The sequence below is a fragment of the Phodopus roborovskii genome, unplaced genomic scaffold, assembly GCF_943737965.1.
Source record: "Phodopus roborovskii unplaced genomic scaffold, PHOROB, whole genome shotgun sequence".
Taxonomy (NCBI): domain Eukaryota; kingdom Metazoa; phylum Chordata; class Mammalia; order Rodentia; family Cricetidae; genus Phodopus; species Phodopus roborovskii.
In genome coordinates this window covers 9,184,513-9,200,291 of record NW_026126412.1, presented here as the reverse complement: position 1 = coordinate 9,200,291, position 15,779 = coordinate 9,184,513, and the positions used below count along the sequence as shown (strand labels likewise).

The window sequence follows — 15,779 nt, the reverse complement described above, 5'->3', positions numbered from 1 at the left end:
TCCCAAGTATCTGTTGCAGTACTGACATGCTAACATACTAAGGCAAAATGTTATCAGTAGCTCTTTAAATTAGTGTATCAAGTAATAGGTTTCATTGTGGCATGTCATATGTATTTTTTGTTGGTCCTCTTGCCCATTCCTCTCTTCTGTTCCCCTGTTCCCTCCTGTTACTCCGCTTCACCCCTGCAGTGTGTCCCTTTGTGTCCCTGCCATGTGTATTCTATTTGACTACTTGTTCTCTCCCCGCCTTCTCTTTAAGCTTCTTTTTCCCCTCTCATAGACTCCATTCTAGTTTCATATATATGTGTGTATGTGTATATATATGTATACATATATATGTGTGTGTGTACACACATTGAAATCTAAAATCTCCATAGGGTAATAAAAATATGCATTTTTCAGTAAAGCATTTAGTTTAAAAAAATCTATGTTGTATTGCGGTAAATAAGGGTCAGGATAAACAAATAGGCCGAATAGATGTTTATTCAGGGAGAAATAACTTACAACCTAGACAGATGAACACCAGGAAATTCAACCCGATCCTCTCCTGTCCGAGTCACGCCAGAAAGAGAGCACCTTCCTGGCCCCCTCCGACCTCCTTCCTCAGGTCACCTCCGCCCATAGCTCCACCCCCCCAATGGGCGTGGTCAGTGCTACAGAAGGACTACCTCACTACAATTCCCCTTTTAGTCTAAAGAAAAGATTTAGGCTTAATACAAAACTATATACAAAACAGTGAATAACAAGTGTGCTCTAAGAAAAGGAAAATCGAGAACAAAATGACCTACATATCTAGTCCTAGGGTGAGGGCATAATGGAGTTTACAATAGAGTTGTCCTAAGCTGGAAAACGTAAGTCTAGTACCTAATATATCTAACTAGGAAGAGAGAATAATAGTTGTGATAGTTTAATCTTCAACCTCATCAAGACCTGAGAAGGAAAATAACAATACTAGAGTAGACAGGAAATGCGGATGGACAACTTCCAAAACGGTGCAGCAAGGACAGAAACAGCAAGCCACCTGAACAGTCACCCTAGGTCTCACAGCGACGTTGGTACACCCAGATTTGGCTAAGGCCAAGAGAACTTGACAGACCACAACAACAGCAGGGAAATAGAATGGCTGTCTTACCCTGACTTGGCAAGGTCAAGCAGTCTTCTATATTTGTCTCCTGTAAGCACATAGGACTGTATGTCCAAATCAGTGGTCAAAAACAGTGGTTAGATGCCACGAAGTAAGTGGCAATGCCTTAACCGTATGCGTGTTGTTAGGCCCAAGGGCCTCTTTTATCCTTGTTAAGGGGAGTGTTAACCTTCTCTCCTTTTATACAACACGCCGGTTGTGGTGGCGCACGCCGGTAGGATTTGCTGAAGGAGGCAGAGGCAGGAGGATCACGAGTTCGAGGCCAGCCTGGGCTACACATTGGGGGGTGGAGCTATGGGCGGAGGTGACCTGAGGAAGGAGGTCGGAGGGGGCCAGGAAGGCGCTCTCTTTCTGGCGTGACTCGGACAGGAGAGGATCGGGTTGAATTTCCTGGTGTTCATCTGTCTAGGTTGTAAGTTATTTCTCCCTGAATAAACATCTATTCGGCCTATTTGTTTATCCTGACCCTTATTTACCGCAATAATGTTGTTCCTCTTTAAATGTATTTAACACATAACTTGTCTTCTACCCAATTTTAGGTTTCATCATCTTTTCAGAATGTTATGTCTCCAACGGGGGATTCACTATGATCCACTGACAAAAGGAGCCTTCTTCTAAAAAGTGTTATTTTTCTCATTTTATGTAGTGGGTTATATTTTGCTACATTAAACTCCTTTCAGATACATCTGTCCTCCCTAATTCTCACACAAACTTCTCTAGCTCAGACAATACTCCCCTCTTAATCATACCTCACCTATTCACAGCGACAGAAATTCTTGGAAATGTAAATCCAAATATGCTGTCTTCATTTTAGTTTCAAACCACTCAGTGCTATTCAACCACAATTTTGTCAAAGACAAAAATTACCAACAACATCTGTGCTTGACACCAAACCTTTTTTATGGTGTCTTACTGTGACTCCCGTCTATTTCTTTACCCTAACTTTGAATTTTCTCAAACATAGTAGGAATCCTCCCACATGGGGACCTTGGCATGTGTTGTTTACCTTTCTGTAAAGTCTACATGACCTCCTCTCTTTCACTAAGTCATCTTCTCCTCCTGCATTCCATCCTATGAAGCATTATTTCTATAGGGAAGCTTTCTAATCACACCTCTTTTCCCAGACTTGTCTCTGTATTTCTCCATTATAGAACTGACTAATACAGTCAAGTCAATTGAGCAATTACTTAAGTCTAACAGGCCCACTGTAATACCAACTTCATAATGTTAACCATGAATTAATTTGGTCTCATTGTAGTTCCAGAGGTGGCTAAGTGTTTGACACATAGTATACCCTAAATATTTGTTGAATACATGAAACAAACAAACAAAAAACCCACTGGGAAAAGGTGGGGAAAGAAATGGTAGAATAATTGTCTAGCATAACTGAGACCATGGGTTCAGTCTCTAGCACTGAATAAAAGAAAAAACAATTTGAAATAGCAAAAGATAATTTCTATCATGTCTATGTCCAATGACACGTTTCAAGAATTTTAATAATTTTGCTTATCCTACCTGTCTACAAATATTAATCACCATTTCTGAATATAAAGCCATCCACTCTTTCCACTCTTAAAAACATGCCTTGCTTATTCATGCATCTAGGTCATCATCAATCATTTTTTTTCCTGGCCCATGGTGCTCCTATGTCTATCTCTCTTAATTCCATAACTCTTTCACAACTCCAGCCCAGAGCTGCTGACATCACATTTCTATATTCATTTATAATTACTATGAATTTCTCTAATATTAATAATGAGTTTTACTAATTTTAAGCATGTGTTTATGTTTTTCTCTTATTTGTCAATCTACTTTCTTCAACCAGAACTTAAATTCTTATAGTTCATTTATTCTATTCACTTCTTGTACTTCCCCTGTGGTCCCCCTCATTCAAACCTTTCTGTCTCCCAACCATATATTCACAACCACATAAACATCCTCCAGCATTGTATATGCTTATAAACTACTTCACAAATACTTGCCAGTTAATAGATTTATCTTTACCTTTAACAAAAAAAAGGTGCTATATGACTACCTGTACACTGGAGATTTTTATTTTTTTATTTTTTTTCTCATTAAAAGTCAGAAGCATCAAAAAGCAATGGGTGGAAGATCTCTGTAAGTTGGAGATCAACCTGTTCTGCATAGTGAATTTCAGGCTAGCAAGGGCTATATGATGAGGTTATGTCTACAAATAAATAAGTACAATTTAAAAATAAACCAATGACAATATAAGTCCAAATTTTACCAGAGTTCAAAGTTAGTCATGATGGTCAAAACAGATAAATTAGAAATCTCATTCTATCCTCCAGGTTATCATCTTCTCTCTTTTAGCCCAAAAGCAGAAATGATTGCATTTTTAAAAATGTCATTAATAGGATAAAATAGTATGGTGAAGCATTGAAAAAATGAGTCGCCAAATATTTAACCCAAGTCAAGAACATTCATTCTTAGTGGTACGTAAGTGAGAATGGGCTGTACTTTCTGAGTCTTGCAAACATATAAGGGTGTTGCTTCTTTTGAAAACTATTTTTAAAGTATTTGTTTATTTTATTGGTGTTTTGCTTACATGTATGTCTGTGTGAAAGTCTTGGATTTCCTGGAATTAAAGTTATAGACAGTTGTAAGCCGCCATGTCAGTACTGGGAATTGAACCTAGGTCCTCTGGAAGAACAGCCAGTGCTCCTAAACACTGAGCCATTCTCCAGCCCCCTAAGTATTGCTTCTTAACACAACAAAACACTGCTTGTTTTCTAAGAACCATAGAACTTTGTTGTTGGAGCATAAGCCCAATTAGCATTTCACTGGATTGAATTTCCCATCTTTCTCTTGAATTTTGTTTTAATTTTTTAAGTACTTTATTGCATTGGCATTTGTGTTTGCTATGTCTGTGCATCACATATGTGCCTGGTTCCTTCGGAAACCAGACAAGGTCTCCGGGAACTTCTGGAAGATCCCCTGGAAATGGGTTTACAAATGGTTTTTAGCCACTGCATGTACACTCAGAATTGAATTCCTGTACTCTGGAAGAGCAGCCAGAACTCTAAACTTCGGAGCCATATTTCCGTAAAATGGAAGCCCTGTTCCGTAAAAATGTGAGAAGTTAGCCTTTCCTGTCTCTATATGAAATATTTCTGCATGAGAACATGATCAGTGGCTTAAACTCTCCATGTAGCTCTTTGACTGCAGGTTAGATACTCAGGAAGACTAATCGTGAACTCACAGGAGTACCATTTACTAGTGCGTCTTTAATCACAATCCCTAGTACTCCAAGGTAACCAATGAGCCTTTCAAAACTGACCCTAGGAGCTTGGGACACAGCTCAGTGGACACAGCATTTGTCACACATCTGCGGGAACAGGAGTTCACATCAGACCTTCCGAGCCTAAGTAAAGGCTGGGTAGGCATGGAGGCCTGCCTGTAATCTCAGAGTTTGAGAAAGAGACTTTCCAAGCAACCTGTTTAGCTAGACCAGCTGAATTTGTGAGAGTGGTGTTGAGAGACCTCACCTCAGTAATGAGGTAAAGAGTGTCAGAGTAAGTGTCAGATTCTGGTCTCCACCTGTACCCCAGGTACCTCAGGTACCTGAACCCACACCTAAGAACACACACACACACACTCAGGCCTAGGGCCTGGAAGAGTAGCTCATTGGTAAGGCACTTGCCCAGTGTGTCAAAAAATCTCTTGAATTTGATTCCAGCACTACTAAAACAAAATACTAATTTAGTCAAGGAAGTGGGATCTTGAAACATACTGACCTTCATTTATTTCTTTGCTCAGAAATTATAAGTATTCCAGTCAATTTCATGAGAGGTGTACTTCAATAAATTAGATATTTTAAAGTGAAATAAAACAAAATTACCTCCAAAATATTTTGTTGTGTGTTTATATAATTGTTTTAATTTTAGTTTTTGTTTTTCTGAGACACTGTTTCTCTGTCCTGGAACTCACTTTGTAGACCAGGCTGGCTTCATACTCAGATCCTCCTGCCTCTGCCTCCTGAGTGCTGGCTTTCAGGGTGTTTGCCACCCATACCTGGCTTATTTTTGGATTTTTAGAATTCAGTCCCAAGGTGTTCAGTTAATTAGATTGGCCTCACCCTATAACCACTGACTGTTCCTCATCTGCAACAAGGGATCTCAAAACATATCCTACAGAAACATTTGAAAGTTAAGCCAAAGAACCATTTTCTCTAAGAAATAGAATCTCAGTACCTGGGCAGCTTCATGAGAACTCTTCCTGAGTGAGGAGCCATTCTCTCCAAACCCTTAGCCAATATGGCAGGAGCTATTTCAGCGAGAGTAGTTTCTTACTAAAATTAAATTCATTCATCAACAAGTAACATGCACTATTTGTCGTTGCTGTTGCAGGTACAAATATTTGGCACTATGCAAGACAAGTAGGTTCCACACCCTTACAAGCTTTATTATTATTATTATTATTATTATTATTATTATTATTATTCTGAGCATTTATGTCATGGGAAGGACTGTAGGGAGAATAATCAGGAAATAAAAGGTAACACTGGTTTAAGCTGGCTGTGGTGGGTACACAGCTGGAGCTCTAGCACTTGAGAGGCTGAGGTAGGACAACTGCAAGCTTAATGTCACTCTGAAATACATAGTAAATCCCAAGCTGACCTGGGAGGCCTTGTCTCAGAAAAAGGGGGTGCTGGTTTTGAGGAGAACTGAAATGAAATAAAATGCAACAGTATTCTAGATAAACTCATATTCACATATTAATTAATATAAGCGATCTTTCTTTCAAGTGCATACATTCCATGGTATTCATTGGCCCAAGAGTGAGCAGAGGAAATAGTGTCATATTTGCAAAAGAACAAATTACCCATAAAAGTAAAATAGGTGATTTTTAAATTAGAAATGTTCTTACAATTTAATTGTGAAAGATAATTAACAAACAGGATCAGTGAAACATAACCTTTAAAGTTCACTTAAGAATGTGTGTATACAACCAGGCCTGATGTCATAAGCCCTCAGCTCCAGCACTCAGAAGGTAGAGGTATATATACCAAGGCCAGCCTGGTATATATAGTGAAGTTCAAGCAAGGCTACACAGTGAGATACCGTCTTAAAAACACAACAACAACAACAAAAATATTATGTATACACCACTCATTCATCATCCCTGAATTGTATCTATACAAATTCAACTAAATTTTCTGTACAAAATAACATACATAAAGCTAAGTAGTCCAATAAGTATATAAGTATAAATGCTTACAATAAAATAAAATTTACATAAATCTGCATTCATAGTTTATGCATAATTTATTTAGAATCATTTCCTTTGATTGTCTGTATCTGACAAAAATGTGGTAAATAATACAAAAATCTAAAGCAAATAATATATTATGATAATATTAAATATCAATTTGCATTCAAAAGAGAATGCCATTTTCCAAAACAGCTGAAGAAAGCTCGTCTTGTTATTAATGCATCCTTGCACATTTGTATATGTGCCTTCATAAATACCCCTCTGTATCAGAAAACCATGCCCTCTTAAAGGCATCTAAGTTGGCAGAAATTATTTTAAAGAAGCATCTAATTAGTTTGTGATAATGACAGATACACGAAGACTCAAGAATTAATGAAAAGCATCTTAAACACACAGGCTCTTAGTGTTGTCGGTTTGATTTTGCAGAAAATGTCTGTCATTCATTTTCAAATTGAATAATAAAAAAAATACTTTGCAGAGTACATCAGTAATATTTAAAATAAGATACTCATAACTTTCAAATACTGCTTTTACTAGTCATTATTTGTCATTAAACATAACTGTGTATTTGAGAGCTTTCCAATAATAGCCTTTAATTAAACCAAGCACTGACTCTTAGAGGCTTTCTGTTGTCCTTTGAAGTTCTTAATTATTACTTGTATCCAGCCTTTTATGGTACACTTAAGGTTAAGTAATTTAAATATGTCTTGAAAAGAAATATGAAGAGTTTTGCCTATTTTAATTAAATATCTGAATTTCAGGATTTGAAAATAATAACATATGTTTTGATTTTTTTTTTCCTCATGGCCGAATGGTAAAATGCTCACAATATTAAACAACAACCAAAAAAAAAATTGGTGGCTTTTTATGGGACTAATCGCTAAGCAGATGCACGTAAATGAGCTATTTTCTATGCATGGCTTCCAAAAGTGCTAATTAAATAGTTGGTATTCAAGGCTATGCTCGCTCATTGTTTAGTGACACACAAATCCAGCGATGTGTGCCAGCAGACATTTTAAGTTGAATGTTTTCTCCTCTACGGCCTTTGTCATGAAATGGTGGCACCATGATGAGAACACCAGTGTAAGCAAAACATTGAAATATGCTTTAATAATGTTTTAACCATGTAGTGACACTAGTCTAGTTTTCTAATGAATTTTTAATTTCTTTTTTCTTATAAGGGTGGTATGAGTTATCGCTGATGCATATTAAATCATATACATGAGTCATTTTCTCTAAATTTGCATAAAATGGCTAAATGCTAATGCACCAAATGGAGCTTACTATATGTGCTACAGCAAATATTCCCTTGAAGATTTTCTGCAATCAATCTCCTGTATTTCATTAGCAACCAGATAAGGTGTGGTCTGCAGAATAAAAAGGAAAAGTGTGTAGCTCATGAACTTAAGGCTTCAGATGATTTCTACATGGTGATTAGAGTAGACTCTGCAATTAGGATTTATGTAGGTAACACACACACACACACACACACATGCTTCCTTTAAAGGCACAGTGCACCCAGAGCTCTGAAAACAGCCTAGCAATGTTGAACAATGAAAAGACACTGTTCAATTACTGTGATTTTCTGTATGCAAAATTAAAGAAAGTCATACTTGAAATTTAGTACCTTTTGATTGATAGAACCCTTACTCAAATTTTACAATTTCTTCGTAATGATAATAAAAGAACATTCAGAAATAATCATGGGTTAAAAAAATATTTTATTTCCTAACCCCCCCTTTTTGTCATATAATGATGAGAAGTTTTCAGCACTCCCATTTAAAAATGTTTTTTCTTCTTATCACCAAAATACCCTTATTAAAATGGTCACATGCTATAAAAATTGCATCAAGGTAGGAGTATTATTGGGCAAGCCAAACATGTATGCTCCTTGAAGAATGAACTTACTCTACTCATCAACCTTTTTCTCATCCCCTATGTTTTCACCATCTGGTATACCTTTTAATCTGAAAAAATTGGGGAAGGGGATGGCTATTTAAAAATAAATGTATGCTTTGCCCTACAGTTATTTTGAATTAGTCTTGATAAATAATTAAGGAATGCATAATATATTATTTAGAATCCATGGTCTTAAGAATTTGAGTGGTATTTCAAGTACAATTATAGTCATTTATTTATCAGTAGAAAATTTACATAATCACACTTCAAAATCCAGTGGACTGGAGAGATATCAGAAAGACACCCATGAATGTGGTAATGACTCTGAGCATTACATTAAGTTAATAATGCGGTGGCACACAGGATAGTCTAATATCTAGCACTGCAGCATTTGATCACTCGTAACAACAAAAGCATAAATATTTTCCCATTTCAAGTTGCATTTTCTGCAGAAGAGCTTTTTATTATATAAAACGCAGTTTGAAAAATCAAAATTGAATTAGACAATCTGTAATGAAATAGAGCTAGTTGAGTATTAACTTTTAATAAACAAAGTCAAATTCCTATTTCCAGTGGTAAGAAAATAATGTAGATAATAGTAATTGGTTAACACAAATATTTTTCACTTCATATATTCTAACATGATAATATAGATCATAAGACTAAAGTCTTGAAGGGCCAAAATTCAAGAACTCTTTCTTTTTTTGCCCATAAGCATGGCATCCTAATGGAGACAGGGTTACCTACTAGAGAGGAAGCACTCTTTCAGTTAACTCAGTCCTGATACAGTCTTCCTTAGCAGCTAGTTCATCTGAAACAAATTGGTAGAAAGATACAGTATTTGTACCCTACTGTTTGAGCCACTCCAATCCCATGTCATATCTGCAAGCTGAGACTTCAGGCTATTACTGAGTGTAAGGCTTCAGTAGAAAACTTCAGCTACACAGCAATTTCTAATATGATTCTGAAATAAACTGAGCTATTTATTTCTTATATTAACCTAAATGTGCACAAATTGTGAAGAGTCGTTTTATAAAGCAATACAAATGTTAATTTATTAACTCCTATTTCCTTGCTGTTTAGATATTTTCTCTATTAAAATCATTCAAGAGGCATCAACCACAAACACTATAAGGATAAAGACTTGTTTTTTGTCTGTTGTTATTTTGGAATGGTGGCTTACACATGTAATTCCATCACGTCAGAGGCTGAAACAGGAGGATTTCTGTTTGAGGCCAACAAGATAGGCTCCATATTGAATTCCAGGCCATCATGAACTACAAAGTGAGATCTTGATTTAAAAAACAAAAAACAAAAAAAAAATATTTTTTCTTATTCTTTTCAAAGCAACCTTCCATCAATTAGTCATGGCTTTAGCTTCATATTTAAAACTCTTAAACAATTTTCAAGCTATCCCATATACTGCTTTATACTGTCAACTTCAGATGAGTAGTACCAGCCAGTGATAATTTAACATTGTATGTACAGCATGCATTTAAGGATAATATAATAAATTCAAAAATTTTAAGCAACTACTCTCCATAAAATACCTGCTTTTGAAAATATAAGGCCTCCTTATATTTTCTTCAGTACTGTTCCTCCTCAGTACTGTCATAACCGTGCAAATGTTTCACATTCCTTCATAATACTCACTGAATTAACAATAAGAACTAAGTACACTTTTATTATTACTATACAAGAAATTTAGCCTTCACAAGGAGCTAGTTGGTTGAATCTGAATTTCAATGATATTAAATCTGTCTTCATGGAGACATTAATTTCAAATATATTATAGACTGGTTTTTTCATTAGAATGGCCTTGATAAACATGTAAACTGAGATACTTATTCAGTGAAAATATTTATCATATATGTCAGTAATTCATATATTCTAATAAATTTTATTCACATACATGTTGGTGGAAATTTTTTTCTTTAAAACACAAAGACTTGAGAAACATTATGGTTCATATTTTGCATTTTGTTTCTTGTAAGCTAATTAGTAGAAGTATTGTTAGTTTGCTGTTTTGATCTTTTTCCATACAACCTTCATCTCCAGTGATTCCTTAGCCATCAATTTGCAGGTTTTCACCAGTTTTTACAGTGATCAGTAAGTAAAGTTATTTTCAATCTCATGCTAGCTGTCAATGATAAAAGATGTAAACATTTAACCTTGCCATGTAGGGGTTTAAATTTTAAAAGAAGTTCAGAACTAAGCTACAGTTAACATTATCCTGATAACTTGTTTTCTTCCCAAGGCAAATGACTATGAAAAGAAACTCATAAACACAAGAAATCTGCCAGACAGCTACTTAGTGATAGAACCAGATAGATATCATTAGGTGTTTTAATAACACACCATTTGTAAAACATTTTCCCAAGGGTTACTTCTAATTGGCCTGTCATAAAATAGTCACAAACTACTTTAAAACAGCAATCAGTTTGAAACTTGTGACAAGAGGTTGTTAGTAATACTCTGAGATATTTACCTGTGAAGTACTGAACTATTTTTTTTTTTTAATAGATTAGAAAATGATTGGCCTTGGCAATACACGCAGACCAGCCACTAGAGTGAAACCAACTTTGGAAACTAGAAAACTCTCCTGAGCAACCAACATCCTTTCACACCTGTGGTTAATAGAGTAAAAATACTCTACCTGTCTGCCAACACCCTCCAGAGAGTGTCTTTATTATCACATGTAAGCACACACCCGGATGGCAAGGACTTCCTCCTACTGATCATGCCCATTCCAGCAGCAAGACCCAGCAGACCCTCCCTGGGTAATTGGCTGTCACCTAAAGTACGAACTAAAGATGCTACTGAAGTTCCTGCCCAGTTCACTCATCCGAAGCCCCCCTCTTCTCTAGGCTCATTGAAAGGCCTAAGACCCAGACATGAGCCAGAGGTGGTGGATTTAGGCCAGTTAGAGTTAAGATGGTATCATTAGCTGCGCACAGCGTGACTTCCCCTTAATCCTGTCTGCAACTTACAACAAGTTTAAATGTCCATGCATGATGTTATTAACTGGCTTTAGTAAGTGCTAAAGACCTAGATTTTTTTTTTCTTTTTTTTTTTTTTTTTTAAGTAATCTCGGGAGAAGTTCTACTGTATCCACCCTACAAGAAGATAAGGAGATTAATAGTTCCAGCAAATCTGTTGGAGTGAAGACGCACTGAGCTCCTCGAGGACCATAGGAGGAGAGGTGGGTGCGATTTCTAGAGACTAAATGAATGTTCCCTTGGACCCAAGTTCAAGAACACCCCGCACCAGGAATTTTCCTGTTGGGGGATGGGGGATCCTTTTCTGTTAGTAGCAACTCATTAGCTTAAAAAAGAAAATAAAAGTATGATGATGTGGAAGGGACATCATCATTAAACCTGGAAAAAGAGAGAAGGATGGAAGAGAGAGAGAGAAAAAAGAGGGGGACAGGAGAGAGAGAGAGAGAGAGAGAGAGAGAGAGAGAGAGAGAGAGAGAGAGAGACTGGGCAGAGCTAGAAACGCTCAGAAGAGAATCCTAAACCACTGAGAACAGAGCAGACCAGACAAGGAAGGGCTCTGAGATAGAAAACACCTGCCTGACAGAAACCCTTGTCCAAACCAGAATAACCCTCAACGCCACCCCATCCGCAAGTTCAGGATCCCAAAGCAAATGCCGACTGGAGAGGCCTGGTCGCTGGTACCCAGTCGAGAGACAGGCAAATCACATTCAACAGTCCTCCTGCATGCATTCAGCGCGCCAGGCAGAGGAGGGGCGGCCTACGCTACACAGCCCTGCAGAGTCCGCAGCCTCCCACCCCGCCACCCGCGCCGCGGCGCGTCCCCAGCCTCTCGAGCGCGCCAGTCGGGAGCGCGCGCGCCGGCGCACCAGCTCCCCCAGCTCGGGCAGCCAGTCTCCCGGGAAACACCAATCAGACGCCTGCTTTCTGTCGCCCGCCGCGAGCCGCAGCAGCTCAGCGACGACTCCGGCTGTTGGCCCGCGCTGGCGGGCCTTGTGATGCCCAGCGGCAGACCCGCAGCCTCAGCCACCGCCACTGCCTGGCCCAGCCACTTCTGCAGCCAGTCACAGCCTGCCATCAGATCTGCACACCGCCCTCACCGAGCACCTTGCGAGGAGAAGCCTGGCTATTTTTAGATCTCTAGACTGCGTTGTGCCGACGCCTCGCTAGGACCAAGTCAAACCACCAAGCACAGGGATGTGCTTCTCTTTGAACAGATATGGCTCAGAAGTTCCTGTTTCTATGAATAAAATCGATTATCTGCACTTTTTAAACTCTATCCCCTGTGGTCTGGCACTTGGAAGCAAAGCAGAAAGCCACATGCTTCTACCTCCAAAGATGGCTATCACCTTTCTAAGGAAGCTCACTAACTCCAACCTGAGGCCCTGTTTGAGAGCAGGCAGATATTCCTTAGCAGCAATCACAACTATACACTTGCATTTTCATTCACCATTGTAGGATTAATTCCACAGGAAAATCGAACAATTCCCAGAAGGGGTGAAATGGGTTCTCTAGACAAATGGGAATGAATTTCTGCAATAGCTTGTTTAACTTGGTGGGAGTGGGGGTGGGTGGGTGGGGTGCAGAATAACAGGATAACAAAGCCATCCATTAATCCAGAGACACTGAAGAACTGCCTTACATGCTCCATTGCTGTAAGGTCTATTTAAGAGTCTCAAGCTACTGTACTGGTAAGACAATTGACTCAGTATTACAAATAGCTTTTAGTCAACTACTCTAACTCCAGTTCTTAATCACAGGGAAGACTTGTTCTTTGTTGTCCATCTCACCATCACCACCCAGAATTCACCTACCCCAATGCAACATAACATTGTGTGTTTACTTTAGCAAATTTAAGAAACTGTAAGTTACAGAAAGATACAGAATGAACTCCGTGGGTGGTAGTGCATGTCTTTAATGCCAGTAGTCAGGAGACAGAGGCAGGTGGATCTCTAAATTACAGGCCAGCCTGCTCTACTGAGTGAGTTACAGGGCAGCCAGAGCTACATAGAGAATCAGTCTCTCTCTCTCTCTCTCTCTCTCTCTATATATATATATATATATATATATATATATATATTTGTGTGTGTGTGTGTATGATATCAATATTCTCAAGCATCTCATTTATTTTTATTTTATGTTATGTGTATGACTGTTTTGCATGCATGCTTGTCTGAGAACCACATCTGTGCCTGGTACCCAAGGAAGCCAGAAGAAAGCATCAGGTTTCCTGGAACTAGAATTACAGAAGGTTGTGAACTGTCATGTGGGTGCTTGGAACTGAACCTGAGTCCTCTGGAAGAGCAACAAGTGCTCTTAACCAGTGAGTCATCTTTCTGCCCCTGTCCAGACACTGTAACAAAAAAATACTTTTATAAAAAATCAAAATTCTTAAAAAGATGAGCTACCCTAAAATGTTTATGTAGTTTATGAATAGGAAGTGGTTTTGAACTTGAAATGTACTCATTCATCTCATTATTTAAATGATTTTTAAATTTTCATCAAACAACACAAAATCAAATTAGAATTTTACATTTTTCTAAGTAAGAAAATCATTTTAATTTTAAAAATAAACAGGAAGAGTACAACTAATACAAAATGTTTTGAGAAGACCTGAAGAGCTATTTTGAAAAAAATTATATTTTGAATGTAAATAATGTAGCTACCTCATTATTATGCATATCCATAGTAACTTCAGTGAGGGAAAGACTAATATTAAACCCATGCATATTTTGGAAGAGATTATAGAAGTTTTCCTATGTATCTGTGTTTTAACTTCTATTCAATTTCAATTTTTGTTGCTGTGTTGGATTTTTATCAGTGTTTAATGTTATATGCTTTATAATTTGACTTTTGAGTGACTGACTTTTCATTGCTAATTTCTAGTATTACAAAATAAGACAAGGAAAATACATTGCTTATAGCTTTACATTTACTTTTAAAGGTATCACTTTATTGTCCTCTTTCTCAGAATTTCCTGAAAAGGTTCTAAATGTCAAAATCAGTAGCTAATGTTTCTGTTTGGGAATACACAAAATAATACCTTTGACATTGGCAACTCAGATGTACTATTCAGCAAAACAGCAATTACTCATTGTTTTGCACTTACACATTAAGAACTATGTGACACTTAGTGACACAATAACAAAATTGCAAAGTCAATTATATTTAAAATAGACATCTTAATAAAATATACACAATTGGCTTCTTTTACTCTTTCTGAATTGTTTTGTTACCCTATTCTAACTGTTTACAATCAAATAGAACACGTGAACATTAACCATGAAGATAACTGATTGATATTCATGTGTAAAAACAAATTAGAAACCATAAACAGTAAACATATTTTGAGGGCACTAGAATCCACCAGTGTGCTTCTGTGTATATGGCAAATATACTTCTATGGTGTTCGTGTACAGTTTCAATCATAGTGGCAAACTTTGAAAGAGTAGGATTCTAAAACTCAAAGCAAAATTTAAGTTAGAGTCATACTAACAATTCTAAGCAGAACTAAAGCAATAAAATCCAAGTGGAGTCCATTTATGCATAATTAGTTTCAGGTAGAGGTGGGGATTTGTTTTTAATCTACTTTAATTGCACAAGAAGCATTTTTGTAACTCCATTCCTCAACTAAGCCTGCATCCTAAACTTTGAATCAGAAAATTAAAATGTTTGTATAGATAAAATAACTTAGTAATGAGCTCTTTTATTTCTTCTCATCTCTTTTTGTATTTTCTGCAATGTAGCCCCTTGCAATGATATTAGTTCTAGTGTGGGAAAATATTATAATTGAGATCTGGTAAGTTATTTGCAGACTTCAAGTTTTTCTTTACACTGTGCTGACATTTAGTACAGCCCTGGTGAGGAAAACAATACATCCATTCATAGCTCTAGACGTAGATTTCAATCGACTTAGACGGGCACAATGAAACTTGGTCATTCACTGGTTACCCATATTGTGTTCTCAAATTTTCTCTCAGCAAAAGTATAATGACTCAGTATTGTATGGTTGCATAGACAAGGGCTCGGAACAAGAGACACTAGTTTTGTCTGACGGTGTGAGAAAGTCGTGAAGGGATCTTTTCTTCCAGATGGTGTTAAATTCAGCTGCCTTTTTAACATTGGCCTTGCACAGCAATCTGCTGCTTTCCTGTCACAAAGACTGCACTGGTTCCCACTAGTTAACATGCATACTCACGCAAACTGCAACTTCACTCCAACTGTTTTACAATGCAGGGGTATGCTAAATAAACTCGATCCGGTTTCTGCCAATGCTAAAACTAGCTTTCAAAGAACTACTTAACTGATATTTACACTTCTTTTGGCTTAAATGTGCATGCCTTAGGAATATTTCAGATTTAAAAAAAAATTATCACCTGATGATGTAGAGATTATTGTGGACACCCTTTAGACTCTTACTCAGATACGGTACCTCTTTGAACACACACAAATGTAACAAAAGGTCAGAAGTTTGATGTGTAATAGAAAAAAAAGAAAATTTGGGA

At 37.3% G+C, this 15,779-nt stretch overlaps 1 non-coding gene across 1 annotated transcript; it reads right to left on the bottom strand.

Annotated features, from left to right (window-relative positions):
* Positions 1-1,209: 1,209 nt before the first annotated feature.
* Positions 1,210-1,335, bottom strand: LOC127220944 (U6atac minor spliceosomal RNA). The gene has a single exon (XR_007834415.1). It is a non-coding gene; the product is annotated as a U6atac minor spliceosomal RNA (small nuclear RNA).
* Between the last annotated feature and the right edge of the window lie 14,444 nt (positions 1,336-15,779).